This window comes from Pteropus alecto, unplaced genomic scaffold (genome assembly GCF_000325575.1).
Source record: "Pteropus alecto unplaced genomic scaffold, ASM32557v1 scaffold40, whole genome shotgun sequence".
In the NCBI taxonomy this organism is placed as follows: Eukaryota; Metazoa; Chordata; class Mammalia; order Chiroptera; family Pteropodidae; genus Pteropus; species Pteropus alecto.
In genome coordinates, this window is record NW_006431919.1 from 11,918,877 (window position 1) to 11,933,429 (window position 14,553).

The window sequence follows — 14,553 nt, forward strand, 5'->3', positions numbered from 1 at the left end:
CTCCCCAAGCCCAAAGCTTTAAAACCAACTCATACGGAAGAGAGAGATGTTTCTTAGTCATCATTATCTTTGCTTACTCTTAGGCATCTTGTGCTTATATGGGTTTAAAATATGAACCATCATTATCTTTGCTTACTCTTAGGCATCTTGTGCTTATATGGGTTTAAAATCAGTCCCTAATTTTATTCATTTCTTACTAGTATTGGCTCTTAGATCCTTCATCTTTCCACTTTTATTGCCATTAACTTAGTCTAACCCCAATTTTATACATTAGTCCTCGCAATGGTGTCTTAAAGTCTAACTTCTGGTATCATCTCTAAGTCTTGGCTTACTCTGTTTCATATGAATCCCTTATGAATCCATGTCATCTTACCAAAGACAGTGTCCTCCATGGAATTCTCTATTCATCCATTTTTTTTTTTTCCTTAAACTCATTAACAAAAAGTGGTAGGAAAACATCATGTGTTGAGAAACAGCATGAGGAAAGAGCAGGGCACAAAAATGAGAGGGCTATTGTGAAAGGCATGAAGGAGAATGACGTAATTACAGTGCAGGAGGAACATCATGTCAAATGAGTTTATAGTTAATCTTACACACTTGATAGGCCTTTGATTCAATGACAGATTTAAAGCAGTAGAAACCGGTAGGAGCAGCAGCAGCAGTAGAAAGTGGCAATGACATTTATTAAAAGCTCATTTTTTGCCACTTCCCTAGCACTTTGTAGCAGTTTTCTCATTTATTTCTTTTAATAACCCTTTTAGAGACCTGCATCACAAATAAATAACATGGTTAAAATTTTCCTTGTATTTGTAATAATTTAAGGCACTGAAAACCGAGATATATAGAAGTTAAGTTAAATGCATAAGGTGAAACATTTCAATAGTAGTGAAACTTGTGGTTGAACTTGGGTCTGTTTGATGTCAAAGACTGAGTACTTCACACTTTATTCCTTCTCAGTATGATAAGTACACAGAATATTTTTGCTTAATAAATGATAAATAAACAAAAGCCTGCTATAAAAAAAAAACAAGTTCTGAGAAGAAGGCAGATAAATTGAATGACACAAAGGGACAATGTATCTGCTATTTAGCTTTGTAAAATATAAAGTCATTTGCAAAAAGTTGAATAAGATCCACTGGGACCTTAGAGGTATATTTCCATTGAACAGTAGAGAACTAATATATAGATGAAGGTGCTGGAGTAATGTCAGGGAGTTGTGATCAGATCTGACCTTTCCTGGAATATTTTACAGTGGTAGAGTTCAAGTTGTATAACAATTTAACTGGGAAATGAATTGTAGAATAACTATGATAAGAATGGAATTTTGCCCATTTAGTCCTGTTATTTGTGTTAAAGGTTTTTCTATCCAAAGACACAAAATATTCTCAGTTTTCTTTACTTGTACTACTGTATTGGAGACCAACATTTATTTTATTTATTTTGTCAAGATAAGTGGAGTAAAGATTAGGTAGAAAAGTAAAATTAGGTGAAAAATTCTCTATAATAATGTCTGTGATACATATTCCAATTGTAGCATTGAGTAAATGTTAATTTATACAGAAACGTGAGCTCTTTATGAGATGGTGACAAATCGAATAGTGTTGTATAGTTTAGGCTGGTGAATGATGTTACTGGAAATCTTCTCTTTATACTTAGTAGTAAATACTTTAATAATGATTATAGACCACCAAATAAAACTGTTCACATTCATTTCTGATGCTGTTATTCAGTAGCCAGTGACCATTCAACGGGACAGAAGGGAATTGGCTGTAATATGAAAAGCAGTATGGTTTCATTGAAAATGGCTTGAATATTTTTAGAAGAAATAAGTTGAATACGTGAATGGCTTTTAATGTAGGATTTGAGAGAGAAAATAAAACGGCTCATAAATTGAACTAGTTTATCTCGGTCTTAAAGTCTTAGTGTATTTAATTCTGTATAATCAAAGGTGATTATAAAAAAGTCAAACAGTACCTTAAATAATATTTAATTAACATATTTAAATGTCTTTCTGGAAAATAAATTTTTGTCATTTATCATGATAAAATAAGCATTATCACTAGGACAAAATGCTTATGAAAGTTACAGAGTTCTCCTGGGGAACATATAGCTGTTGTTCTTCCTTTTGCCTTTCTTTTTAATGTACCTTTTCTGAGAATTTGTATGGGGATTGACAAATTTATATATTATTGGAAGATAGCTGTATTCATAATAGATCGTATAAGACTTTGTGAGCTAAACTCTTTCTGTGATAATCTTACCATCAATTTCAATGTCTATGTCATATATATATATATATTTTTTTTTACTTTGAATTTATACAAAATAATCGGCTTTCATCAAGTCCTTATTTTACGCTATATTTAATCTGTAAATAGCTTAAGCAACTTGCTTGCATTATTTTATTCATTTGAATATACATTTAATAAATAGAGAAACTATGGGCTTGGAGATATTAAATTGTGTAAGAGTCTCAAGATTTGAGTTCAAAATATTTGACTCCATATAAACCTCCTAACCACAGTACTAGCTTTATGCACATCTACCTTTATCTCCCAGTTCTCTAAAGCTATGAGGTTCTTGTCTGCAGATGGCAGTTTTTCTTTTTTTTTATATAGCTCTTTTTATGCTACAGAAACTAATAATTTTTTCACTGAGTAATGTTGTAATATCAGACATATAAAATGTACATAGAGGATATGTAAATCTTAAAACCCAGTCAGAATTTGTGCTGGCTAATGACTCTTAAAAGACAAAACAAAACACTTTCAAGGCCAGTTTGACTGATAATATCATTATAGTTTTTCATTTTAAGGAGGTCTGTGCATTCTGTTATGAAACAAGCCCAGTGTACCTATACATCTGAAAATTAAGCCTTACCCTTCTTTTGTTTTATATTTGTTCCCATGGCAATATTATAAATATAAAGCATATCCTTAAGTTTCTTTTTTTATAGCTAAGAAACATCCAAATTGTTTAATAAAATTCCCATTCTCATACTACAGTAGGCTTTTGCAAAGTAAATTATAATTCCCTCTGGTCAGGTGTGAGTTGAAAAAGATTAATTCTTGTACCCTTTCTTTACATCAGTCTAAATATTTACACCCAGGTTTTATTATTAGGCTAACTATTCGGAACACATTAGAAACGTGTAGAGAATAAGCATAAACATGGTTTTATTAGATGGACAATATGTGATTATAAGTACTTTGAAACCCATAACAATAACAATAATAATAGCTATGACTTATTTAGTTCTTACTAATGCTAAAACGCTGTGCTAAATATCTTGCGTATTGAATTATTTCATTCATTAAATAATTATTTATTGAATGCCTACCACTTGCTAGATAATGTTCTTGATGCTTGCAATATAGCAGTGAAAAAGACAGCAAAGTTCTTGCCTTCTGTTGGGCTTCTTTTAATTCGAAGTACTTATCTATTGCACTGTACTGAAAATAAATTGGCTGAGTAGATTAAGGCACTGCATCAGGATTATACTTCAGACGTTATCTAAAATGTTATCTAAATATCACATATGTTAATACTTTATCTTTAAAATTATGCTTTAAATTGTCATTTTTAGTTACTCAGTTCTGGGCATCATGTACCTTTGCCTGTGAATGGTATGGGGACTCCCTTTGGTGTGTTGCCTTGAATGATAAAATATACTGAGTAATAGGAGAGTCATAAACTTCATAAGAGGCTGGATTACAGATGGATCCATTTAAAAGAATTGCTTTAAAAGTGTAAATTTCAGGTTTTAAATCAGACTCATTTCAATAAATGAATACAAAGTGTTATAAAAATTAAATAAACATGCAATAGTCTAAAAATTCCATCTCATATAATGATAAATGTCAAATGATACCACTTTTTAAAAGGAGAAACAGACCTTACATTTAAATAGTAGAACAGTGTGAAAGGAGTATCTATCATCCATCCATCTATCATCTATCTGTCATCTATCATCTCTCATCTAATCTACCTATCATCATCTATCTATCTGAGAAGTTTGCTCCTTCAACTACAGAAGGCAAGAACTCAGTCAATTTTAGAAGTAAACAAAAGCCTCCATTTGTGTGTTTTTCATGCTTTGTTGATCACAACCCCAAAAATGAGGCTAATAGCTAAAGCAAAATATTTTTTGGATGCTTTGCTTTTGTTGCATGGCCTTCAAATAGTAATGACCAGCATTCTTCAGTATAGAATTAGTTAATTCAGTATAGAATTAGTTAATTGGTTATTTTGGTGAGGGAGAGGGTAGTGATGTGAAAACTTGAGTGTGTAAACAATAATCTGGAGAGCATGTTTTAAGGGAGATTCTGTGTTTTATGCCATTTGTAACATAGGATGGGCTTCCTATGGAATCTTCATTTTCAGTAGAAACTTAAACTAATTCTAAGAGATCTTGTTCCTGGTCTCTCACAGAGTTATTAGTGGTTTTATTGAGTAAACAAAAAGGAAAGACTTTTATATATAATAATAATAATTTTTAAAAAGTATGTGAATTTTCCTCCTTTAAAGTCATTCCTCATATGTGAAAGTTACTTGTCTTCAATCTACTTATATTGATAGAATTCATAATCTTCAAATATCCTCACAGACCTATGCTGTCATTGAAATATTTTTGTACTTGGAAATACACACATGCCATAAATCCTTTCTCAGTAGATCAAAGTACACATACCTTAATGAGATTAGATCATATTTAGAGTGAATAAATTGCCTATCAAATAAAGAGACAAAACTTGGTAGTTTTCTTTTAAATTATTTTATAATTAATGCCAACTTCCTCTCAAAAACTGTTTCTATTTTTGAGTGTATGATATTGTGATTTATAATAAGAAATATATATTTGGTCTTAGTCCTTTTCTAGTCCAAAGTTCCTAAAACCCTTGGAATATCCTAGGTGACAGAGCAATAAAGATGAAAGGAACATCTTTTGTTATTCATATCAAGTCCCTTTCAAACACATCTGAGTTTATGTTAATGAGGTGGCTTTTATTTTTTTTATTAAGTTTATTGGATTAACATTGGTTAATACAATTATATAATTCAGGTGGCTTTTAAAGCCTCTAAAGAGGGCTGTTGCTGGGGGAATCAATTATGATTAGGGGGTTGGAACTTCATCACCAAACCTGATTTTGAAGGAAGAGAAATGACCAATGACTTAATCAATCGAGTTTCTGTATCGAAGCCTTCATAAAAATGAAAAGGGACAAGATTTAACGAGCTTCTGGTTTTGAAGGAGAATGCATCGATGTGCTGGGAGGGGAGCAGAGCCTGGACTCCACAGGGGCAGACGCTCCATTGCTCAGGACCCTTCCAGACCATATGTTGTATCTCTTAATGTGGCTATTCATTCATATTCTCTAATGTCCTTTGTTGCAAACCAGTAATCTAGTTAATATACTACTTTATGGAGTACTGTGAGAGGTTCTAGAAAATTGATCATATCAGAAATGGTCATGGGAACCTTCATTTTATAGCCAGTTGGTCAGAAGCACAGGTAACAGCCTGGACTTGTGTTTGTCATCCAAACTGGGAACAGTTCTGTAGGACTGAGTCCTTAACTTGTGGGATCTGACACCATCTTCAGATAGATATTGTCAGAATTGAGCTAAATTTTAGGCCACTTACTCAGGGTCTACTTAATTGAGGAACTGCTTGGTGGTTTTGGAAAACACAGCAGAGGGTGGAAATACTATATTATCTTCGGATTTTTTTAAACAATTTTTTTCTTTCATGGCCCTATATTTTTTGTGCGTAGATTTTATATTTTGACTCTTAAACCTTTCTCTGTCCTTTCCTCCACTTATTTTTAACTCTCAAGCTCCTGCTACTTTATATAGCACCTACTGGTTTTCAAGATCACTTGATTTTTTTTTTAATATTCCCAATTTAGATTCTCCATATTATGTCTTTCATCTCTTTTGGTCTCAAAACACAAGTATAAAATTAAATATCTCAAGTATAATAAAAATTGTTCAAGGATAATTTAGTATGAAAAAGAAAAACAAATATATTTCTTGCAAATGTTTAGTTGTTTTTTACATTTTTATTTTTTATAATTCAAAATTTTGATAAAGATTAAATTTTTAATAATTCAATTTTGATTATTCTAGTAAGCACATATGATATATAGTTGCAATTTAAAGTTTAATAAGAGAAAATAATATGAAATCTTTGGAAGCTGCAGGAAATCTTATTTACATTTCTGGTTTCGGTATTTAGATATTCCGGCAGAGAAAAGAGTGGTTTGATTCAAATGAGGATAATAGTCTCAACAGAAGCATTTTCTCTTTCCGCACCAGCGTTCTTTGCAGTTTTTGCAACACCTGCATTTTCTTGCCTGCTTTGTGGTTCTGCTTGGAGCCATGCCGGTGTCATGAGCGAAAAGACACGAAGCAGCACAGCAGAGCTTCCAGTAACAGCAGCGTAGACAATTCAGAAAATGCTGAGGACAACTAGACCCGTTAGGCTGGAGAAATGGTATTGAAAGCAACAGGATTAACAGGGAACTATCAAGGGGAAGATTGATGGCCAGGATGTTTTCCCCTTTGATTGTTTTCCAGTTCCCGAAGGGGTGGGTAAGAAGTTAAGCGGTTCTTTTGACAGCTTCTTAGGGCTAAAAAGAGAGGGAGTAGGTGTCCAGGGTGGCATCAGAAGGGTAAGGAAAAACCAAAAATAGCACTGTGAAGGAATGCAGCTTTGTTTTCCATTCTCTCAATGCTTGGAATTGGATTGAGGTAATCTCCGATTGCTAATGCCCTAAGCACCTGGAAGAAGCAAATATTAATACTTTTTAGAGTAAGATCTTATCATTTGAAAAGGCAAATTATTTCTACATTTTAAAAAAATCTATTACCCAATGAAAATGACCAAGGACAGGCGTAGAGAGTACAATGTGAGGAAAAGCAATAAAAACAGTAGATGCTAGAAACATAGATATTACAATCTAAATGGTAAAGTTATCAGACACAGATTTTGAAATAATCCAACTATCTCAAAAAAATTAAAGCAAAACTTGAGTGCAGTAGACTAGCATTTTTAAAATACTAAATAGAAATATTAGAGTTAAATAAATTAAAATGAAAAAATCAGTTGGTAGATATAACATCGATTGGACACGTTTGAAAAGAGAATTAATCCAAAGTGGAAAGGTAGATATCTAGGAGGACAAACAGAAAGACAAAGAATGAAAACTACAGAGTAATGGAATGAGACATAGATGATACAAGAGGGTCTAACTCTGTAATTGAAATCTGAGGAAAATTAGTTTGGAAATGGGGTAGAAACAATATCTGAAGAGAAAATGGCTGAGAACTTAACAAAACTGGAGAAAAAAATCAAGTCGCAGCATCAAGAGCACTACAAACTCCAATTATGATAAAAATAAATCGAAACTCAGTTTTATATTTAAAAACTGCTGAAATAAAAATAAAAATAAAAAGAGCCAGTATTAAAAGCAACCAGAAATGAAAGACAGACTATCGTCCAAAGAACAATAAAGTTAACTGGGTTTTCAATGGAAATGGGGGAAACCAGAATACAGTGCAGTAGCATCTTTAAATGATGTGTAAGTGACATGTACAAAAATATTCATAGCAACATTATGTAGGATATTTGGATGAATGGAATTGTCATGAATTCAAATAATAGAATACTATACATCAATGAAAATCAAAGACCTATTGCTACTCTGAATAATATGGCTGAATCTTACAAATACAACATTTGATGAATGACACCAGGCATAAAAGACTATGTACTACATAATAACATTTATACATATTTCTAAAACTAAACTGCCCTCGTTTTAGGGTTTTAGGTTTGTTTGGTACAAAATATAAAGGAAATATAAAATGAATACCATGAAATTCAGTTACATTTTAGAAGCTGGAGTAGGTAGTTATTGGAAGGGAATATAGGAGTTGGATTTCTAGGTTGTTAGCAATGCTTTATTTCTTAATCGAGAGAGTGATTACACGGGTATTTGTGATAAATTGTGTGCCCCATATTTTGGCTTAGTCTTTTTTTTGTTTTTCTTTACATTTCCTGGCTATTTTATAACTATCAATTTGTACTTCTTAATCCCTTCACCTTTTTCACCCAGTCTTTCAACCCCCACCTCCCATGCGGCAACCATCAGTTCTCTGTATTTATCTATGAGTCTGTTTCTGTTTTTGTTTGTTTGTTTGTTTGTTTAGTTTTGTTAGTGAGATAGTTTCTATAAAAAGGGTTAAAGAAAACAATTCAGCTTCAGCATCTTCTTTCAGAAATACCTTATAGATTGCTGGGTGAGGATATGCTGGAAAAATGGTACTAAGAAATCAGAGCTCTGGTTGAGGTTACCCCCATGAGTGGCAACACCGAACACTGAGGCAGATTACTAGAATCAAGACATGTCAGTCAGGTGTGCAATTCTGCAGAAACAAACACAGCGGTGGTTCTCTCAGCGCTGCTGCTCTGGGCAGAACTACCTACCCAAAAAAAAGGGAAAAAACAACAACAAAAAAATACAAACAAAAAAACAAGAGGAACTAAATTCAGGAACTAAATTTATAAAGGCAGGTTTCAGCTTTACACTTTGTCAGATGTCTTTGCTCAGGTATATTTACATGTCTCAGCCCTGGTCTTTCTGAGTGGCCATCTCTAATGCACCTGCAAACAGCTTTCAGAAGTGAGATTAACTGACTTTTGTGACCAGTAATTATTTGGTCACTAAAGACTGTGCCACGGATGGGGTAGCAGTGATTAAATTATTTTCTAAACTAATTGAGAAAGTTTCACAGCGTGTTAGGAAAACTTACAATAAAGGTGCTATTGCAAAAAATATATACATAGATGTTTTTAAGGTGAAATAATATTACCTGTTGCCTATAATTCTTAAAAATCTTAAACTTGTGGCTTTAGCAGATCATCTGGTTCAAATCTCACTTATTAGGGAGGATTATGTTTAAATTTTATATAACAAGCATATTTGAAATGTTTGACTGTCAAGTCTAATAAACATATTAAAAAGTATATTGATCTTAATGAAAAAAACATATCTAATGAGGTCAGTTCCACAATATCAGCCTTTTAAATATTGCGTAGCCCTTGGATTCAGGCCCCAATTTTCTGTCAGTGAGGCTCTTCTGCTATGAAAATGATTTTCTCTGTTTTATCTTTTATGTTTAAAAATCTTAAAATGATCTACATAAAAATAACAATTGTTATTTGGTATCTACTCAACATTTAGCACTCCCTTTCTTAAATTCCTATTTATGTTGTCTTTCTTTTAGAGACCATACTTTCTATTTTCTTCAACTTTTTATTTCTTTATGCTATTTTTATAGTAATGAAATCACAATTTTTACAATAATTCCATTACCTTTAACATCACTTTTAAAAAATTATATTCAAGGTCTTTTCTTATTTTATTGTTACTTTTATATTTTAAAGACTTGTGAACCACTAAATTGTACCTTCTATCTCTACTGTACGTGGGTCTCCATCACTTCCTGATTTTAATTACCATTTATTACTAATAACTACCAATATTTGTACCCTAGAGACCTGTAGTAAGCACTAGATTTATATTAATACTGTCTCTACCAAGACATTTGGAATTTGGTGATTGTTAAGGCAACCTCTTTCAAATGAAATAAATAAATAGTCATACCAACATTTGTTGAGCACATCATTATTTAAGAGAAGAAATTTCTAAGTAATTTTAGTAGTGAGGTTAGAAACATGGAAAAGCATTTTGGGGTGAGAAGAAATAATTTCACTAAGTAAATGGTTTGAGAAATTTAGAGATTACAAACTCACGAGTAACTGCAACATCAAGGATCAGAGTAGAGAAAAAAATAACCTTTTTTAAAAAAATTCAAATTTATTTGAATTCTTTGGTATTTTATTTCACCTGGAAAGTTCATTGCTTTCCATGTGCGAGTTATTATTCTATTTATTAAAACTCTGGTACACTAAATCTTAAAGGCGGAAATCCTTTTACTGATATATAATTACTTCATGATAATCATATGAACACACAATGCCTTGAACACACAAAAAGAAACAAAAATATTTTCTTTTTGTACTTCGAAAATGGCATATATGTGTACCTCCTTGAAACTTTATCCAAGTATATAGTTAAGCTATAGAATATTAAATACAAAACACAAAAAAATCTAAATGGAGATGAGAAGGTTTAAAATCTACTTCTATGAAATTATTTAAATATAAATTGAAAGTAAAAAGTTCAAAATATATTTTTACACTCAATTTAAATGAAAATGTTGGTATATTTTATTGTTTTCTACATTCTTAATCTTCAAAACATGCTAAACACTTATGACATACTAACTAATAATACAGAACCTGTGCCCTCAATATGGCACCCTCATAACATAACTAGGGGTTCTTGAACTGGAGCAAGTTTGCTAAACTTAGATTGCTTGATCCCAGCCCCAGAGTTAGTTTCTGATAACATGTTTGGTCTGTGCTTGGGACTGAGAATTTGCACTTCTAACTAACTTCCTAGCTAATGTCTCTCAGAGGACCACATTTTAGTAAGCATAGACTTATAATATTAATAATACTCTCTCACCTGTTTTAAAACATTCTATGAGTTTAACATGCTACCTTGATTTTGAAAAAAAATTAAAAATGTAGCATGATTTAGGACTTGCCATCTTTTTCATAGAATCTTCATTTAAACCTTGACCAAGCCATGTGCACATTTAAGATAAAATCATTTACAGAAATTGCTTTGGGGAGCAATTTTCTCGTGTTAATTCCTAGACCACATGCTTACTGAAATATCACAAACTTTTATGACTCCTCACCAGAGACAACACTGTGCAAAGGATGACTTATTTGGAGGACTATTTCAGAAAGAACTCCAACATCATGAGTGATTATTATGCACAGCAGGTGTAAATGAATTATTTATCAAATATGTTTTCATTATTTCTCAGTGAAAACATTGAAGATCTACTTTCCAAGCACTCAGTTTCAACAATCATTTGTACACAGAGCAGGTCTTTACTTAGACAAATATTTATGGATATGCTTTCATATGAAAAATGAATGAGCTATTACAAACACAAACACTGTACCACATTTTGAAAGCATAAAGTGAATAATTAGTAAATAATTATGTCATTTGATTAGCAGTTTTCTTCATTGCTCATTACTTCATTTTATATTTTAACATTTGCCACTTTTTAAAAGTTTAATATATATCTCAGAAGAAAAAAAAAGTATTCTAAAATCATAAGCCGTTTCTGTTTTTCTTGGTATCACAGATATTGGAATGATGAGCTCGAAATTTTCTAGTAAGTGTCAATGAACAAATATGCTCAGGGAAAGAAGGATTTTCACCGTCTATATAAAGATCATACACACATGTATGTAAATGCTATGGGGTCTATTAGGTCAAATAGATCTATTAGATCCTTGCTGGGATCAGAAGGGGGGGTGGTGTGTGTGTGTGTGTGTGTGTGTTTGTGTGTACATACGTACACATACTTATGTAACAAACAAACTGCTGGCACTTTTTTTTTTTTAATATTCAAAGGAGACAACAGTTTCATCATACAGTGGATCTGAACTATGTGGAACTCAGATTTTAAAATCTAAAATGCCAAATTACACCATGAGATTGTGTACTGAGTGCCAAAATTTTAGCTAACCAAATGAGTTTATTAAATCAAAAAGTTGTTTAAAAAGAGAGTAGTTTTATAAGTTATTTAACTAATGTGATGGATCAATTTAGTTTATAGAATAACTTCAATAGCCTCATATAGGGAACCTGAGGGATGTGAGGTACAATTGATCATAGATGTTATCATTCTTCAGATGGAAATGATTATCTTTGAAAATGCATTTGTATGAATTCGGTTGCCGAGTTTTTCACTTAGACTGGTTCCATGACATATCCCTCCACGAAAACAACTGATCATTTTAGTAGAAAAATCAGTGCAATTGTTTACTTGATACCTTGTAGGGTATATTTATCTTCAAGTGACTTTCACAGTTCATATAGTTTACTAATATCATGATTTCCTAACTTTTATGAAATATCTTAAACTCTCCAAGACCAACCAAAGACTGACATGGAAGGAAATTTATTATTTTAGAGATGAAAAATATATTTACATGCAGTGGCAAACAAAATTATATATGTTATTTTTATTGAAAAATAATGAGTAATATAGAATAAAATTAGCAGAGTATCAAATCTGAGTACTTCCTAATAAAACCAAATTTCTCATGATTTTTTTTTTTCTTTTTGGAAGAGCCCAGTTTGTAGGCTATGTTTTATCAGATTTTTAGTACACATAATTATAGTTGAGGGAATCTGGATTACTGTGTCCTAATCTTTATAATAGTAAATTAAATCTATAACTATTATTTCCCAAATAAGGAGAAATCACTTTTGGAAATCTGTTTTGTTTAGATGACATACTGAATTATTGACAGCAAAGTCCTGGACTTAAAACTGCATTTTCTTTTCTTTGTACATACTGAGATTTTAATAGTAACTAAGGAAAACAGAACAAAACAAGAATTACACATCATCATGTTAAATTTGTGGTTACCTTTTTTATCATTAATAGTTACTATAACTACGTAAACTGAATTGAAATGTGTTATTTTTTATGAACCCTGAGATCTTTACCAAACACTTGAGTTCATATTAGAGTGGCTCTAGGTATGGGAAATTCTATCCCTATATAATAATTGCCTAAATTTAGGAATATTATTAAAATTCACATAATTAAAAATCATGTATTACTCTAGTATTCCTATTATATTTTATGTTAGGGTATATAAATTATAGATTTTTGAAACCAAAATATCACAGTGAAAATAGATGGATTAGAACTTTCAAAAATGGATGTCTATGGAATTTAAAAAAAATAATGGATAACGTATCCTCGAAGAGAAAAGGCAAGGTTCATGCAATAATAATTTTTAGATTATTAAGGGACATTGTGTGATCTCTAAAGTATGTATCTTTGCTGCAGATTTAAGTTTAAATTTTAAACTGTGGTTTTGAAGTTAGAAAATAAGAGTTTTTTTTTAAAAAAAATAAGATTATATTATGTCACATGTTACTAACAAATGTTGGATTTCTTTGAAGATGGGCAACTCCATCTATCTTTAAATAAAGATGGGAAAATAAAACACATTTTCTCATATACAATCATGTATGCAAGTACGGTGGCCTAAAGCAGCAAGCAGTCCCCAAACTTTTTGGCATCAGGGATTGATGTTCCTATGAGACTCTAATGCCTGATCATTTGAGGTGGAGCTGAGGTGGTGATGCTAGTGCTGGGGAGCGGCTGCAAATACAGATGAAGCTTCTCTGTTTCCCCACCGCTCAGCTGCTGCTGTGTGGCCCGGTTCCTAACAGGCCACAGACGGGTCCTGGGGTTGGGGACCTCTGGCCTAGAGAGCTTGGAGTATAAAGCCAGGCAGACATCGTATAAATCCTGGCTACAACTCATAAACTGCTTAATTGGTTATTTCACCTCAATGAACCAATTTTTTCTTCTCTAAAGTAGTAATAAAATAACCTTTCCTGTAGAAGTAAAGTACTTAAAAAAAAAAAAACAACAACACCTCAAATTTCCTAGCATGGTGATTAACACTCAGGTACTCAATAATTGTTCTGTTAGTCTCTTTCTTCCTGGTTTTCCTACAATCTAACATTCAAATATGATACATATTTTTTCCAACCATTTTAAGGCTATTTGCTCATTTATTGTGTCTATTAGTGATCTTTACATTTCCTAAGGTCTTTTGAATGATATCAACTTGATCTTTTCTACTTACAATTATATAAATAAACCTTATTAAATGAAAAGTAAACAAAACAATAATAAAAACATGAATTAAATGAAAAGTAGTGGCATTTTCTAACTGTTTATTTTATATGCTTAGGCTTTGAATGAGGAGGCTGACAAATTTGAGAGATTGATGGAAAACAAAAGACTCAGTCATTTTCTTGCAGGTAATTCGTTATCCCAGAATCAAAATGCAGCAGTAAAGAATGTCTTACTTTTCAATTCTATATATTGCATGATGCTTTAAAGTGTGAAACCTGCCTGACAATATTAGTCACATTATTTGATCCCTGCTGTGATTTAAAGTTCTAATGAAGAATAAAATTAAAAACAGAGTCTGAAGAAATTTGACAGTGATCATACACATAAGATATTATTTACTAGTTCTGCTTCATTCAACCATCTACCACACAGCAGTAAGGGATTTAAACAAGAAAATAATATTTCTTACAAAAGTTAATTTGAACATCAATGTAATTAATTACCAGTCTGGAATTATAAATTGCTGAAAAAGTCATTCACTGGCAAACTACTAGAGGTTGGTTGCACTGACTTCAGAGGGGGAATTATTTTACTGTAAATGAAAATGTGATTTAAAGCAGCACATATTTTCCTCCTTTTTTGTAAAGACTAGCAACTGTACAACTATGTAGTATTTTTTTTTCCTCAATCTTTAGTTACAAGTAAAGAAATTGATAATTAATTAGTG